General features: G+C 36.4%; 1 protein-coding gene across 8 annotated transcripts in view; it reads right to left on the bottom strand.

Annotated features, from left to right (window-relative positions):
- Positions 1 to 17,582, bottom strand: part of ncoa2 (nuclear receptor coactivator 2) — a 216,080-nt gene extending 198,498 nt beyond the window's left edge. For 4 of the 8 annotated variants that reach the window (XM_087308936.1, XM_087308938.1, XM_087308940.1 and 1 more), the window contains exon 1: positions 17,157 to 17,582. The gene's annotated coding sequence lies outside the window, so the exon portion shown is untranslated. 8 annotated transcript variants of the gene reach the window in all.
- Between the last annotated feature and the right edge of the window lie 1,271 nt (positions 17,583 to 18,853).

Below are 18,853 nucleotides of genomic sequence, written 5' to 3'. Positions count from 1 at the left end.
TTGTACACCAAGGCGAATACCCACGCACACTGGATTACAGGCTGATGTAACAATGGATAAAGCTGATCACTAAGCGCCGTTCACATATCCCGCCTTTTGTGCACACAAGTTCACTATTTCCAATTGAAGTGCACGGCTTGCTATTTTTATTTATTTATTTAAATTTGTATTTAATTATGTATTTATTTATTTATTGTTGTGTGATTTATTTTCATTGTAAGATTATTATGTTTAAATGGCAAAAACGCTTTTGAATAAAAAAAAGAGAATTTGACTTTTGTTTATTTTTAATATTATGTTGGGCTGTATTATTTGGTTACTGGGCTGCAATAAATAACACTTTGAAATAAGGAGTTTTGATCTGATTTTGTAAACTAGTAGTGTTTTAAAATTAGTCAATGCATAACAATCGTGATAACCGTGACACTGTGATTATTCCTCTGACTATAATGATACAACCAAAAATGTATAATCATTGCATCCTAATTACAAACTATGGCTCACAATAAAACTAATTATTTAAAAGACGAAAAATAGGCAAAAAGAACTGCTACAAAGCAACACAACCCGAGCCATTTTCAATGTCCTAATAGACAATATTTTCAAATACTCCAAGCTATTTGGACTAAACTAATGTGCAACAGAAAGACAGCGCATTTGGAACAGTCTGAGAGCCATCATGGAGACACTCACACACACACACACACACACACACACACACAGCGGGCTCATTAGGCAGAAGTGGGGAGTTGAGAGAGATGTGTGCAGCAATCCTGGGTCAGACTCTGTGCAAGGACGGTATGTCTGAGAGAGGAACCGGTGAGTGGAATGAACCCAGCCATTATAACTCAGCTCATCCGTCACCGCGAGGCCTCAGGCCCGTCTACCCGCTGTTACCCTGGCAACATGCTCCTAAACTCGCATTCAGCATCGGTTCAGGAGTAACAGACACAATCGCTGAAATCATTTTTGTTTTGCTTTAAATTAGACGCACATGGAGAGGATACATAAACAGCTTAATCATGCAAAAGAAATAATAGTAATTACAAAAAAAGGGATATTTAAGATGTTAACAAATTAACTAAAATGTAAGTCAGTCAATGTGAAAAAAGCAAATACAGGCGAAACAAAATAAATACTTGTGACTCTTGTGATGCATTTAAAGTGAAACTATAGGGCAGGGGTGTCCAAACTCGGTCCCGGAGGGCCGGTGTCCTGCATACTTTAGTTCCAACCCCAAGTAGACACACCTAAACCAGCTAATCAGGCCCTTTCTAGCTGTTCTAGAAACTTCCAGATAGGTGTTGAAGGAAGTTGGAGCTAGACTATGCAGGACGCCAGCCCTCCAGGACTGAGTTTGGACACCCTGCTATAGGGTCTGTGCAAAAAAAAAAATAATAAAAAAACATTATTCACAATGCTATAGTCTGCATTATTGGTATTAAGCCCACTGCATCACCTCCACTAAGACAGAGTAAGTCCATGACAGGCTGTTTTAGAAAAAAAATATTTAATTTGGAGCCTCTACCGAGCACCAGACCAAAAGATCTGACCATAAAGTCATGATAATACAAGTGAGTTTGTTACTGTACTCTTTTGTTGCTGTCGATACAAGCAATTGATGCCCGATTGTCAGTAATTCGAAAGTGAAAGTAATTAAATAGTGTGGCAAATTTAGAAGCTATTTAAAAGCATCCTATGCTTTATGATAATGATATTACCAGTGTTATCGCACATTGGATAATGGTGGAAAAATCGTCACCATCACCCTAATTAAAACATTAAATCCACAGCCTCGCAAAACTGCACTCAGTGCATTGACGATATATCAATCATATACAGTAGTCAACGTAAAGTGGAGCTTTAAAGTTGATTCAAGTTCTAAAAAGTCCTGTCTTGAAAAACTTTTTTGATCTACTTTATATGCTGACTACTCTGCATGAAATCTGTATTAGTCCCAATTCTGATTGCACATACAATCTTACATTTCCTTTGAAAATTCCCCCTTCATTGAAAAGAAACAGGATCAGCTTACATGCGAGTTTGCTCCCATTTGTGAATCATTGAAGGGCACCTATGATGAACATCATCTTTTGTAAGATGTGTACTGTATATTGCGGTGATATAAATACAATAAGTCTCTTTGTTTAATTTCTTGACATTAAAATAGGATCAAATCCCTCCCATTTTGAGGCCGACCGCAACATGACGTAGGGGTGCGGTTTCCCTGCCCACAGTCTACATACATGAACATATCAACAAGACAGAACATGCGCAAAGCAACTGGGATTAAAAGATCTGTTCAGCTCACTGTAATCATCAATCATTAAATGTGATCAAAAATTTAAAACATTTTTAAAACAGTGTATGTTTGTGATAAAGTCAGTAAAATCTCTTTAATACCTCACCACTGTTGTTACCTCAGTACAATTAATAAAAAGAAGACGCTTCAATCCTGCTTTGTGGACGTTAAATCAGGATTATTTTGTACATTAACATATGGATATTAACATGTACCCTGTCACATTTGCTGTGCACAAATAGTGTCTATGTATGAACTTTAACAACATTGTGTGTGACTCATCGTTGCAGAAAGGCTTGAATTAACTCCACAAAAAATACATCAAATAATCATTGGGATAGTTTTTACAAATGTTACGCGAGATCTGCTTCCTTCAAGTCTGTCACTGTGCTGCTTATCTGACACAGCCGAGGCACAGACTGAGGGATACTCAGACAGGCATGTTGGAACGGTGGGCAGGGAGAACTAGCATTAAAGGCACAGGCAACAAAAACAGTCACTCTGTGTTCAAAGCAGAAAATCCAATATTCTGAAATGTATAATAAATAATCTGATGGGTGTTTTGAAATGAAACTGTACTGACACATTCGGGAGACACAAAAGACTTATCTTAAATCTTAAAAAGGGATAAAATAGATTCAACATGGTAATTATTGTATAAATAATCTTTTTCCTGCACAGACTGATAATTTCACGTTATAAAACCTCAATGTATTGTGATTAGCCATAGGGTATTCGTTTTGTTTTGCCTGTTTACGTTTTATTCGACTTCCAACGTGCTAGCAGGCATTGACTTGCATTATATGAATCACTGAAGAGAAGACCAGTTTCAGCTCAGCTTGGCCTTGAGGAGGAGTATATTAACAGCAATTTTTCTTTTTTGGGGGGCGGGTGAATTATTTCTCAAATTTAACACACTGACAACCTTACTAATCATACTAGAGCTAGGTGATATAATGGTATATATCTTGATTTATTATTGCAGAATAAATTGTCAACCATATTAGAATTTTTTTAAATTCAATGTATAGTGCGACATGTAAATAAGTAGGCATGGCTAACTCACATGCAGTGTGCATGAGCCTGATCTAGATGCTGCCAGAAAGACTGAGGTAAGAGCTGATTGGTGAGCTTAAAGCAACATCAGGTCAGCAATCTGAGGTGAACTTTTACCTGTGAAGATGAACCTTTTACCCAAGATGTAGTTTTGGATTACTGACTTGAAACTGTGAATGTGAGTACAGAATAACTCTGTGTACAATATAAGTAAGTTCAAAAGTAACTTGTGTAGCATTACAACCTCTACCGACTAACTGACTCCCCTAGGCCCTAATGTCCACCCGTTAACATGACAGACTCACATAAGAATAGGAAAATTAAAGCAAAATACACAAATAAAATGAAGATATGTTATAAAATGCTTAGTCTTGTTTGATCTATTGGTAACATTATATACATAATGTTATTGACTTATTAAATGTGATTCCAATCATACAGTATCTGCTCTATTAATCCTTTTTCTTTACAATATCACAGCCTCCCACTGGGAGTACCGGTCACATCAGAAATTTATTCAGGGGCTGCTCTGTTACACTAATATATAAACTTGAGGAAAACAATATTTGCTTTACCTAGAAGCAAAGAATCAATTCAGGTCATGCAATTATAAGTCTGATTTGCCTTGTTGTTAGACACTAACACTTACGGTATGGGCTGGGAGAAGTGGCAAAAATGCAATCTCGATAATAATATTCCATATTGAACAATACGGATATGTATTTGAATATGAATTGTTAAAGCTTTCAGATTTAAAAGAGTACCCCAACAATGACTGAAGCCACAAAAATTAGAAGGTTCATCAAATGACATAAAATTTTCTTACAATACTTTAGTTGCCAAAGATTTAATTACTCTAATGCTGCCTTCACACCAGACGAGAACGCGCATCAATCGCGAGTGATTTACATGTTAAGTCAATGCAAACGTGCGAATAGACATCCTGTGGCGCGATACGCGCAAATAGCGCACAAATCTCTTAAGTTCAAAAATCTGAAGCTCAGCGGACATTCGCGCCGCGTTAACCAATCAGAAGCTTTCTCTTGTGGGGACGTGATTGTGACGTAGAACCTGTTGATGGTGTCCCAGGGGAAATCATCCAGCTGACACCAACAACAGTTCATTAAACTGGGCTCGGCTCAGTCAGAAGCACCGCTGAAAGCCTCCATCATCCAGGTTCAGTTTCTGGAGGAGTTTATGAGCTCACAGAGCTGGATGCACCTCTGCAAGGATGTAGTAGACTCAGACAAGACCCTAAACGTATCGACGCTGTTTTTCAGCCTTTATAAAACACATAAACACTGTTATTTTCTTCAAAAAATCCAAGTTAGCCATTTAGCAATAAAGCTAGAGTGGCAGACAGAAGCCCTGCCCATCACGCGAATCCGTGTCTGTTGAAGTAAATTTGATGCGCGAATGAAGCGAGTCAACTCAAATGTTCACGCTGCGATTTATTCGCACGTTCCGCGTCTGGTGTGAACACAGCATAATGCTCCTTTCACACCAGATGCGGATGACGCGTCCAGCACGAGGGATTTACATGTTAAGTCAATGCAAAGACACGAATAGATATCCTGCAGCGCGATACGCATAAATTAATTAGTGCGAGTTGAACGTTTTGCACCATATGACGCATTAAAATGTGTTTATATTATGGTGTGTTCACACTAGACGCGGAACGTGCGTGCTATTCACGTGTAAATGGACGTGTAAACATTTTGAGTTTACTCGCTTTATTCACGTCAAAATCCACTTCATTTGCATATCAAATCTGATTCACAATAGACACTGATTCACGTCATGGGCAGGGCTTCTATCTGCCTGGTGACTCTAGCTTCGCTGCTAAATGGCTAACATGCATTTTACTGAGAAAATAGCTGTTTAAGGAAGGCTGAATAATAGAGTCGATTCATTTGGACCCGTGTCTGAGTGCACTAGATTGATTCTGAGGTGCACCAAGCTCTGTGAGTTCATCAACTCCACCAAAACCTATACCTGGATGATGGAACCTTTCAGTGGTGCTTCCGACTGACCAGTTTGATGAATGTGTTATCCAATGTCGGCAGAGGATTTTTCCCTGGGACACCAACAACAGGCGGTACGTCATAATCTGGTGTTAACACAGCATTCGATTCCCATTGATTCATATTTCTGCTATGTGATTGGCTCGTAGATCAATATAGAATTTTTAAAAAATTCAAAGCTTATCATTTTTATTGACATCAATTTTATTGCGATTCGATATACCGTTTATCGGCCCAGCCCTAACTTACAGGAATAAAAATCTCAAACATGACTTGGTAAATTAACCTGTGAATAAACATCTCAAAAACACAAAAAAGGCAAAGATATAACTATGAGCTCAGCCAAAAGGAACATTAAAAAATTTTGAGAATTTAATATTGTGCACCCCTACTATATTTAACGAGCTCCAAATAAACTAAAATAAAATAATAATACTTCACAAAAGAAAATGGCTTAATTCTAACCCTTTCTGTTGCTTTTCTGTAATAACTAACTAGTCAAATAACTATGTTGTGAAGTATATCATTACCATAAAAATAATATCATTCATACATTAAATAAAATGATCATAGCCCCTACCCTACTATCATACCAAGTTATTTTCCAACTCAAGTCTGTTCTCATTGGTTTTAACTAAACCTTTCAGACAAAAACCAGCTGATACATCGTCCAAACAGCGCCCCTCACAGAAGTACATTACTGTTGAATGTGAGCAGCAATGTCATCTTGGCAGACCTGGTTTCCTCCATGCCCTTTGCTCCCAGCGTAATTTGAGCTGCGACTGAAAAAAAGGACCCGAGCAGAACTGAATGAAAGGTAGAGAGAAAGCGAGAGCAGGCATGTTCCCATTCGGCTGTCGTCTAACCTAATCAAGCCAGACAAGGTCATCATTTTCCAGCTTTCTCCTAATTAGGCTTAATTTGGTTACAGTAATCCTTACAGGCCCAGCTACCGCGTCCATGGTAAAATACACTTACTAAATGAGGGTCTCGCGTTAGTACCTCTGTGATTTATTCATTTATTTGTTGCAGCCAATGATTTTTAGTGCTTGTATTTGTACTGCATGTCAATCCGATGCCATTTGACACTGATGTGATTTGATAGTGGCTCATATGATCATCCCTGTAACTGACAGACTGCATCTTGTCACGGTGGCGTGAAAATCAAACAGCCTCGTGACAAATTTCTCTTCATTTCAAGCTTCTGTTGAGCATGCGTGACAGTCAGGCTGCCCTGCGACCGTGGCGAAACCAAACGCACTTTGCAGGAAGACCAAAGTTCAACAATCAGGCTGTGATTCACTGTGATGGAAAACCTCAATCAGTGGAGGTAGTCCGAAGGTCAGCTGATCTGGGATGAAATCCTGATTTCTGGGTTGAATGTGTGTGTGTGTGTGTGTGTGTGTGTGTGTGTGTGTGTGTGTGTGTGTGTGTGTGTGTGTGTGTGTGTGTGTGAACTAACGCTCCTCTCTCTCCAGCTCACCGCCGGCAGACGGAGGTCACGTGACTATGGCATCCACTGGTAGATATGCCATATTTAGATTGCCATGCGTGAATGCCGCTAAGCCACAGAGACCTAGACACGCATGCTCGGTCTGTGAGTCCTGCCGGTTTACAGGCACACCCACACAGCAGTTTTTATGGGAACACGTCTTACCACATCACTGCATTTTGACAGTTTTGGCTGACAGAAAACATTGGCTAAATAATTAGGCTTCTACTATTACTAACTGTCATAAAAGCTTCTCCTACAAAAGGAACTACATGCTTTTAGACAAAAAAATGTGCCGAGTATTGCTGAAGATTCGGTTTAACTGCTAATATTTTTAATGCCACACTGCAGACTTTTGACCTATTTACAACTTTGGAGTGTTGTTTAAAACTACCGCAGTATGTATTGATTTCTCGAATTAAATATCCTTTAAGATCTGATATAAAATATTAGTTTGAACCTTTTTGAGTTTAAAGTGTTAACAATTTTAAGTTATTTGTATTTTTATTATTATTTATATTTTATTCCCATTTATAAATTATTTGTTATTTTAGTCCTATTTTCATATTTCTAATTTGCTTGTGCTGAATTATTCAACTTACTAGTATTAATAAATAACCATTAAATATTTTGTAATTTCATTTTTTTTTATTTGTTATTCAATTTTTTTTATTTAAGTACTAAGTCATCATAACTAATTGTTCTTAAATAAATATACACTCACCGGCCACTTTATTAGGTGCTTACTATAATCGGGTTGGACCCCCTTTTGCCTTAAGAACTGCCTTAATCCTTTGTGGCATAGATTAAACAAGGTACTGGAAATTTTCATCAGAGATTTTGGAACAAATTGACATGATAGCATTGCGCAGTTGCTGCAGATTTGTAGAATTCACATCCATGATGCGAATCTCGCATTCCAGCACATCCCAAAGGTGCTCTATTGGATTGAGTTCTGGTGACTGTGAGGCCATTTGAGTACAGTGAATGAACTCATTGTCATGTTCAAGAAACCACTCTGAAATGATTCGCGCTTTTATGTTGTTGATGCCAAATTCTGAAGTCGAGACTCATCAGAACAGCCAATGTTTTTCTAATCTTCTATTGTCCAATTTTGCGAGCCTGAGCGAATTGTAGCCTCAGTTTCCTGTTCTTAGCTGACAGAAGTGGCACCCGTTGTGGTCTTCTGCTGCTGTAGTTCATACACCTCAAGGTTGGACATGTTGTGTGTCAGAGATGCTCTCTCGCATACCTCGGTTGTAACGAGTGTTTATTTAAGTTATCAGCTCGAACCAGTCTGGTCATTCTCCTCTGACCTCTGGCATCAACAAGGCATTTGCGCCTACAGAACTGCCGCTCACTGGATATTTTTTCTTTTAGGACCATTCTCTGTAAACCCTAGATATGGTTGTGCTTGAAAATCCTTGTAGATTAGCTGTTTCTGAAATACTCAGACCAGCTCGTCTGGCACCAACAACCAAGCCACAGTCAAAGTCACTTAAATCCCCTTTCTTCCCCATTCTGATGCTCGGTTTAAATTGCAGAAGATCGTCTTGACCATGTCTAAATACCTAAATGCATTGCCATGTGATTGGCGGATTAGAAATTTGCATTAACAAGCAGTTGGACAGGTGTATCTAATAAAGTGGCCGGTAAATGTATAGTTAAAATTCTAAAGTTTTTTTTTTTATTTCTACTGAGCTCTTGTATGTCTATTTTTGTAAAGTTTATCAAATATATTAACGTTTATTTCAATTTTATTTCTTAACACTTGTCTTTATTTAATTATCAATACAAACTGCAGTCATTTTCTTGAATTATTTAACATAAAAACTCCAATGCAATGCATTGTTCACTACCTGAACTAATTAAAGTAATGGCTGTATTACTCTTACATTGGGCTGTGGGAGCGTTTGCTCACCACACAAGCCCTACTGTGGAATGTGTCAGCATGATGTAAGAGCTGGGTAACAAAGCTAGCATGAACTGAACTACTGGTCCAACAGGCTGAGTTGCACGACTGCAGCTCTGAGCAGCACTGATGCAAATCTGAGGTGAACACCGGCTGTCAGTCTACAGGCTCCAAGATTGGCCATTCAAGCAGATAATTTCTTATAAACCACCAATGGAGGAAATCAAAAGGCTTCCGAAACCAAGAACCTGTTCTAATACAGAAACAAATTCAAAGAAAAATGTATCCCATATCACTCTTTGCTCTAAACTAAATGTTTATTTACTATTTTCTATGGGTGCAACAATAAATTTAGGTTTGGTTTGCCTCTGTTCCTATTGCTTTGCATAAAAGAGTGTTTTTTGCTATTTCTTGCTTAGGAAACTTAACACAACAGGCAACTTCCAAAAATAATACATCCACAAAAATTGTTTTAAACCACTGGAAACTGTTGGTAACCTATATAAACAGAGATGCCCAAAGTAGGGCCTTAAAGTTGGCCTATGGTAACCTTTGATTTGGCCCACCATCCCATTTAAAAAGAGATGCAGAATGATGGTTGAGGTAAATGCCTTTAAAAAAGATTGTGATTTTGAATTTAACATACCATTTTGTTTATTTTATTGCTCAGCTACAAAAAAGCCAACTAAAATGAAATGTTTCAACTAAATGCCGTAAATTAATCTGACTTTTAAAAACGCAAGTACTTTCACTTGACAGATGAAAGACAATGCACAAAACATCGGTGAGCAAATCAAGGTAAAGCCAGGAGAAGCTTGATTAGTGTTATTAGCATTGAACTCCATTGTTGTAAAAGTGAATCGTTTATGTTTTTTTTCTAGTTATTTTTTTACATTAGCAAATAAATTAGGAAATTACTCATATTATTTGTTGTCATCATGGCAAAGATAAAATAAATGTTATTAGAAATGAGTTATTAAAACTATTATGTTTAGAAATGTGTTGAAAAAAATCTTTCCTCCTGTTAAACAGAAATTGGGGGAAAAAATAAACATAATTCACTTCAACACACACACACACGTTTGGTATATATTTGGCCCACAGCCCTCAATCAACGTTGTTTTTTGGCCCTCTTTAAAAAATCTCATATATATATATATATATATATATATATATATATATATATATATATATATATATATATATATATATATATATATATATAATTTTTTTTTTCATTTAAAATGATCATAAATTAAAACTTTTCAAATAAAAACAATCTAACTGCAAACTTGACATCGCAGTCTGGTCATGCCTTGTTTGTGAATCTGAAAGTGAAAGCAAACCTTTGCTGTTGTCCTGCTTTCAGATATTGTGGATTGTTGTGCAGGGCTTCAGGCTGCAGCCAAATGGACACATTTTGCGACCATTTTCCTGCTGTTGTGACTGAATATTTTTATAGGCAAAATTACATATAATTATATTTAAAAGTAATGCTGAGACGATTGGGTTAACTGCACATCCAATCACTCCCCGATTTCGCTTTCCTTCCCCGCCAGTCTATCATCCTCACAGGTAAACACACTCACTCAAATCTATTTCATATCTTTTTTTCTGATGTCATGTTTACATGTGCCAGGGATTTCAGTCAGAATGCACACAGCTACCTGTTTGCTGCATTTTTTACTGTCAAGGATCACTTCTTATACTTGCCTTTTAGTGTGAAGTGCTCTTAACTCAAGCAACAGCATGAATTGTTAGCATTTGCATACTGCTGGAATATATAAAGACAACATGCGTTTTTTGAGCTTTTTGGTGGTTGGCTGCATGATCATTTCAATACTATTGCTCTCTCCTCTTAAAAGCAAGTGTGCGGGTTGTATTTCTGAAGTTAAGTGAATGGAAACTTATCTTTTACGTGAGTCACCAGTCATTTATCAAGTTTGTGTGAACTAGTAGAAGGATGATGTGTGCAAATAGGAAAACTAATTCCACAAAAGGTAGGATGGAGAAATATTTAATTTATTCTTCTTATTATTACAATTATGAGGGTTCATACAATCATGGAAACAACTATTGTGGCTGCTAAAGGTGGCCACATCCTTATAAGTCTCACACATTGACATGCGGCTCACATGGTCATGACATTCTAAGTCAATCTCTCTCTTTTGTATGTTGTAGTGCTGTATTTACACCATATAACTGTAGTGTGTTGCGTGTGAGATGGGACTCGCATATTAGGAATGTATGTATTTTGTGTTGGCCACTCTTTGTATAACCACAAGTTACTTTTTAGTTGGCCCTCTGTTTGTTTCTCCAGTTTAAGTCTCCTGTTTTCAGTGCAGACTAGTTTAGTAAAAAGAAAGAAAGAAAGAAAGAAAGAAAGAAAGAAAGAAAGAAAGAAAGAAATGCCTGCATGTGTTTAGCGTTTTGCCATATCACATACACAAGACTAATCTGGTATAAATGTGTGTAGTATCAATGTAATAATACATTAGTTGTCATCATGTGACTAGTTAGTTTCATCACTTAACTTTCATTGACAAAAGACTCATAAAGTATGGTACAGTATGGTATGCATTTATCCACTGTCAGAAGTACCAAAATAGCAAACGCATATTCATTTTTTGGGGTTCCTTCATAAGGTTAACTAGCACAACAGTACAGTAATGAAGAGTGGAGCTAGATTCTCTGCAAAACAGATTGGTTTACAGAGACATGTCTCTTGCACATGCTACAATTAAGAGGATCGACTACACAAGAAGTGTAATTGGGCAACCTGAAAAAATGCCAATTTTGTTTGATTCAAACTTTTAGAAATGAAACTTACAGGACATTTGATGTTTAACTTTATTGGTGATTCCAAACACGAAATGTAGTGTAAAGTTTGGCAAACAGTTTCAGAGAATTTGATGTTTCTCAATTCAAAGAGAATGCTTCAAAGTTGGCCGCCAAGTGAAATTACTTGTCTTAAGGCTACTTTGCTATAATGTAGTAGGCAAGCATACATTCAGCGATTCAAAAAACTACACTATTAATCAGAAAGTCAGCTCTCTTGCTGAATCACAAGTCATCTCTGACTCAAAATGTATCAAGAATCATGTGATGTCATACTTTAGACTTGTACTTGCAGTTGCTTAATAATTGGACATATGATGATGAGTAGTCTTCGGGTACGTTTATGAGAATGATGTACAAAAATAGGGCTGCACAATATGGGAAAAATCTGACATTGCAATATATATTTTTGATATACTTTGTTACAGTTGGAAAGACTTTTTGGCCACTTTATTTTAAGGTTCAGTTCTCGTTCTTGGCAAACCATTTTGACTTTTGCTTCAATAAACTCCTAATTTGTTCCTTATTAATAGTTTTTAAGGTAATGTAGGTATTGGGTGTGGTTAGGCATGTAGAATAAGATTATACAGAACATGTGATTTATAAATATTATTAAGCAACCAATATGTCAATAACATGCATGCTAATAAGCAACTAGTTAACAGTGAGAATTGGTCCCTAAAGGCTGATTTATACTTCTGCGTCAAACGCCGGCGTAAGTTACGGCGCTGACGCATAGACCTTCGCTTACGTGCACCTCTCAAAAAAAATGTAACTACACGTCGCAACAACGCGTAGTGCAAGCTCTGTGATTGGTCGGCTTGGTAGTGCTGATGAGTCTGGGCAGCACCGAGAGCCGCGCGAATGGCGCGAGCGATTGTTTACAAGTGTGGAGTCCCGTGAATGAGCTCCGGATGGAAAGTTTTGTTTTGTGTTTACCTCATAGTTAAAGTTATCGCACGTCAGCCGGTTCCTGCCTCAAAATGAGCGAGTTTCAGTCACTTGTACATCCTGGAAGTGTTCAGGAAAAGCAAAACAGAAGCGAAGAAACTCGACACAGGGGAACATTTACAACTCACTGCCAACTAGCGTTTCGGAAGTGTTAATGCAGACCAACAGAGACAGCGCGCAGAAGTATAAATGCACAGCTGCCCGCGTTGCCTGCGCCGTGAATTACGCCAGTCATCTGACGCAGAAGTATAAACCAGGCTTAAAGTGTTACTGAATGTATTAACTTTGATTGGGAAGATTTTGTAGGGGAGTGAATTATGCATAAACTACAAGCATTGATACATGCAACAAAGCAAATATAAATGTGACAGTAAACAGTGCATGCATTAAATGTAAATGTAAAAATGACAAAAGTCAACTTAACATTGCATATTTTTGCAATGTGACTATTGCGGATGCACACATTGTGATGTCGATGCTGAAATATTATATGTAGTATTATACAGATGACATGCAAAACCACTACAAACAGTGCATTATGAGTGTGTTAACATTAAAGAATTACTAAATTGCTTCATTGTTATGTAAATGAACAACCAAAACACACTACAAAATTTAGACAAAATTTGTGTTTTGCAAACGTTCCACATTACTGACTTAAATATTAGTGTGCACTTTTTTTTGATTTGCACAATATATCGTTTCAGTATCGTGATCGCTCCAATAGATTATAATTACAATACAGCCTTTCTGAATTATTATTTTTTAGGCTTGTAACTGTGTGAAAATTTTAAAAGCATTCAGGCATAAGAAATAGCACGGCTTGATTTAAAAAAAATAATAACGATTAATTTAATTTAATTGTTTATAAAACAGAGACTATTTATAATTATGGATTATAGATTATTCAATTAATGTATACCTGAATATAGATTGACTCATTGGAAAACAATAAAATACTTTTTATTTAGATAATATATATTTTTCTTTATTAAATTCATATATGCTTGTAGATTGTTTCTTATATTTTATGCTTATACTCTCCAACAGAATCATCCCAATCAATCTAGAATAATAAATTCTTTCTAATATCATAATATTACAATATTCAATGCCAATATTGTGCAGCCCTAATAGACAGACAAGCATTAGTTAATGCTACTCTGTTTAAACCATAAAAAACATAAGGATTTTGGTAATCACCAGTACTGTTAGTTTAGTGGTTATTGCTGTAAGCTGTTAATGGAACCATTAATAAACTAAATCCTGGATATAGAATCGAATACAAACAATTAACGTTACCGATCCCTACGATAGCAATCCACAAATTCAAATTAGAAATAAATAAAACAATGACCTGCGTTTATAAAGAGAGATTCCATCAAAACTGTATGAAAACAAACACTCAACCACATATGCATGGCCAAATAAGAACTCGCGCATCTCCCTCGTGTTAAACTAATGAGTTATGAGTTAAATGCTAAGGTGCATCTAAACATGACCTAGACCCACTGAACTACCCGGCGTTGTGACTCGTGACGTCAGACGACCGTAAAACATCGTCACGGCGACTACGAACTCAGTCGACCAAAGTAAAAAAAAAAATCTTCTGGATGACAAAAGCAGCCCATGCTCCACATATAATAGCGGAGTCCAGGCAAATCACGAGGTAAAATGCTAATTAGCAGCATTCCCAATCCCATCCACCGGCGCCCCAACTTTTCCTTTCTCCACGGAGTCGAGCTCCCGAAAACCGAACCGTGGCGTGCAGTAGTTGAGCAAAGAGCTGACTCACTAATCTCAGCCCTCGCTGAGACTGTCAAATAACACCGCGCATTTACTTTCAGCACAGCGATAGCAACATTATTGCCTTCAGCCTCTAACGTTAGCTTCGGAACTCGCGATGTAACACGAGTGTTCCCGGGGAACTCCATTAACACGTTACAATGTAGCACTTTTTTCCGCCCGCTAAAGTTAAAAAGCCCACAAATAATGTTCAAAGCAGACTCCAGCGCGAGTCAAATGGAGGCTCGCAGGCTAACGCTAGCCAGGCAAATAAAAAGGGGGGAGCTGGCTAAACTTAATCGCTCAAATGCAAGCAGCGCGGGCGAATCAAGTAAATCAGCGACACAGCCGAAATGTTTGAACAATAACTGCCGTGCCTCCGCTTGAAGGTCGCTCAAAGAGATTTGTTTACACTAAGGCAACAAGCAAAACAAAACTCCCCAACTCTGCAAAGTGACCAGGCTGAAATAGCGAGCGTAGCTGGTTTAGCAAGCTAATGCAGGATACCGCCGCCGCGGAACTGTGATTGGATCCTGCAGCGAGTGGGTAAAAAAAATCGCGTTACAAAGCCTCCACAAACCGCCATTCACCGGCAAACATAGAAGATTTGCAACCATGTCGAACTTACGGTGTTTGGTTTCCTCCTAAATCCCGTGCGTTATGTCCAGCTCTGACCTTCGGCTTGGTGAAACAGCATTATAGTTAACTGCCGCCGCCATGTTCCTGCTGCCGTATGCCTAACGATGGCTGGCTGCTTGTTTATCTCGCCAGCAAAACCTCCCCCACATACTACGGGCACCAGTATCTACTCGTTTACTCTAGCCTGCATAGCAACCTTGCAGCGAGCAACGGGGCAAAATGATGATACAGCAAACATAAGGACACGGCTCACCAGTTGGATAGCATTTTCCTAGGCTTTGTGCTTTCTAAACTCCAAGTGGATGTTTCATAATATTAGAGAGGGAATCAAAGCTGTGTCGAAAAGGCAGTTTGCCACATTTAAAGTGCTGCTGTGGGAGAAAAAGTGTGCCAGAGTGGTCAGGTTACGAGCCCTTGTTGTTGTTATTCCAAAGCCAAAGCAATCTGCACTCTATTATCAATGTCATAACAGGTTCATTAAAAACCAAGTTAGATGAGCCACGCTGGAAACCAACATCACATCCTGCTTGTGATGATTCACTTCAAGGCTGTTGATGTACATTTTAAATGTTTGTTTTGCCTAATTTAATCAAATAGAAACTTTTTAGGAAAACAAAACAGTACCAGCTTTTGGAAGGGATGGTCCAAATGTTTTGTATGAAAATAGTAAAAAGCCTAATTTAAAAACAAATTTACCAGTGTTTTTTAAGTTTAAATGTTCAATTGGTTGTCAGGCTGGTCTTAAAAATGTATAAAATTTAAGTCAAATCCAAGTGGCCCAAAAACACAGGGTATTTACAGAAATAAAATATAGTAAAATACAATCCTATAATATGAATTTCTCAAAAGCCTATTCTAATTAAGTCAAGATGTATTGCCTTGATTACAAAATGCCCATTTCACAAACAATTAGGCCATTTTATCTGTAAAATTGAATGACAACAAGGTGTTTTAATTTGAGGACAGTAAACCGACAGATGCAATTCTATCCATCATGACTATATTGTACCAAGTGGACAGTCAATTAATTTATTAGGAAGCCTCGAGACATAACTGCCTTAAATTAAACCCAAGATTTACAGAAAAATTATCAATTGTTGTTGATCTAATTGTGAAATTATCACTTTAGAAAAAAATAAAAATATTAAAAATAATAATTAGAAAGATTAGCCTATATTATAACAAAATATACAGTGCTCAGCATATATAAATACACATCTCACGAATATTTTAATTTATTATTTTTAATAGGAAGCTATACAATATTATATTTGTGCATTCACATTAGATTATTCAATACTGAAGCCAAATCTGGAGCTTATTTAACAAAATGACTCATGATAATGGTCCAAAAGCTAGTACCCACACATTTGTTATAGAAAAATATTAAATGCAAATTTAAAAGGAGGAAAAATCAAGAGAAGTAAAAAATTAACAATTTTTTAAAATTGTGTAGGTTGTAATTGTTTTGGGTCATATTTTGCTTCAATTGAATTGTATTATCTTTCAATTTCTAATTAAGTTTGACTAAATGTTATTTTAATAAATATATCTGATTAATAAATCTAAATTGTTAAAATGCACCCAAATACATTGCCTATCTTCACTGAGAAATGGATAAAACTATTCAAAATGGGGTTATGCTAAACACTGTATGTGTGTGGGGTTTTTAACATTTTAACCATTACATATATAAACAACAGCAACAATTTGCAATAAAGTTACTTTAGTCAGAGCATTGATGTTAACAAAAGTTAGCAATTTGTTACAGTGTTTATTAATATATGTTAACATTTAGTAATTCCTGCACTTATAAGTCTATGTCAATTCAGGAGAATTATTATACTATTAACCTTTTAGCCTTCATTTCAGTATTGCATTAAACTATGTATAAATTAACATTAGAAATACTTAAAACGTAGCTACTTCGAGTTACTTGATGTTGACTAACGTAGTAAAATCTTACTGTAAAATATGACCAATAAAATGCGAACAAACTCTCCAGTAAGGCTTACAACATTCAATTTTTCATGTCTCTGAACAGTATCGACTTCTCAAATTCATACCCATTTCTCACTTTTCCCCCATATTCCCAGAAAACAAGCCTCTGATAGCCACAAGCTCGTCGAGTACATCTGTCAGAAAGCCAAAGCTTACCGTGATTACTCAGCAACAGCAATAAACCCCAAATGTGTCAGGTATCCAAACAAAACCCACACGGCGACAGGTTTATTTCCTTTTTGAAAATACTTCCATGTAAAGGCGAGCGAGATGAAATATCGAAACGAATCCTGCAGTTCCAGCGCGTGTCGATCAAAGGTCTACATCGAGTGTAACTTCTCTCAGAGGGAAATCTGCAAACAGTGACTTATGCAATATTCTGCTGTTCACACTCTTTTAGACTGGCACGCGCTTGACAACAATTGTGAAACAATACGAGATTGTCGGAACGAAACGTCCCGAAAGAGACTGCACTATTAGTTCAGCGTTCAGAGACTATATTGTTATAATGCGTTGATAGCTTGTATCTTTGCTTGAGGAGAATAGCCTTAACATACACGTAGAGTGCTTTGCAAAGCCAACAAATATTACTGTGCTTTCTGTTTAAGAAATACCGCGGAGAACAGCGCCACCGTGAGGTTAAGGGAAACATCGTTTAAAAAAATGTTCTAAACATTTGCAAACTTCATATTGTCTTTTTCCTTCTTCTGTTGAATACAAAATATATAAATCATATATAAAAATAAATAATATATAAAAATCATATTTTAATGAAACCAATACACCCATAATGCAAAACATTTCTACAGAAGTCATAAGCTTCCAGTCTCCAACACTTTTCAAAATAGCTTCTTAAGTGTTCAACAGAAAACTCAAACAGGTTTGGAATAAATGACGAGGAAATAACATTCTCTTTACTTAAGGAGAATGACTGAAGCAAAACAAAATGTCTTCATTACATATCCTTTTTATATTGCATATAAAGTGTGTAAATTATGCATGCTATATAATTTGTTGTTGTTTTTACATACCATTATTATTATGGCTTATCGATATTGGAAAAAAATCTGATATTGTGATATTTTATTTTTCTCAGAGAATTATTGCAATATTAATACGTTTTCACAAAATAGTTTGAATTTCTCTATTTGATAATTTTCTAAGGAGTTTTAAAGGATTCGGGTACAAAAATTAAAAAAAAATCGCAATGCCAAAAAATTATTTTCTTACTTTGTCTAGTTTCTAGTCAAAATATCAACAACAACAAAATCTAAGACCAAATAAAAATATTGTTTAGTATAGTTTTAGAAAAAAAAATATTTTTTTAAAGGAAATTATATGCCTGTGGGGTAAGTGAAAGTATCGTTTTCACTTTGAACTTTAGATATTTGGACAAGAAACAAGACATAAATCATATAAGTTCTTAATAAATGCAGTTATTAAATACAATTCTACAGCTCCAGATCAACTATAATTCAGACTAGACATTGCATATATTTGCAATGCGACTACTGCAGATGTGCACATTGAGATATCAATGCTGAAACAATATAATGTGCCTAATTAAGTTTTACATATAAAATGTTTGTACAGGAGATTCAAAAAGCTTACCTTTTAGTGCTTTGTTACTATTTGGACCATACTATAAACTATTCAACCCTAAGTTTATAATAAATCCTGGCAAATACTTGCATCACTTTCACTGTAACCTGCATAAATTCACAGTAAATTACTGAGGTAGTTCATAATAAAAATAATTCTGTAAATATTTCTAAATATCAAAAAAAAAAAAAAAAAAGTGCCTGTACTAGCATAAAAGTTTATGTGTATTATTTCCTGTTAAATAAAAGTGT

This window comes from Danio rerio, chromosome 24 (assembly GCF_052040795.2).
Source record: "Danio rerio strain M-AB ecotype USA chromosome 24, GRCz13ab, whole genome shotgun sequence".
NCBI lineage: Eukaryota > Metazoa > Chordata > Actinopteri > Cypriniformes > Danionidae > Danio > Danio rerio.
The sequence above is the reverse complement of the archived record's forward strand: the minus strand, read 5'-3'. Positions and strand labels throughout refer to the sequence as shown.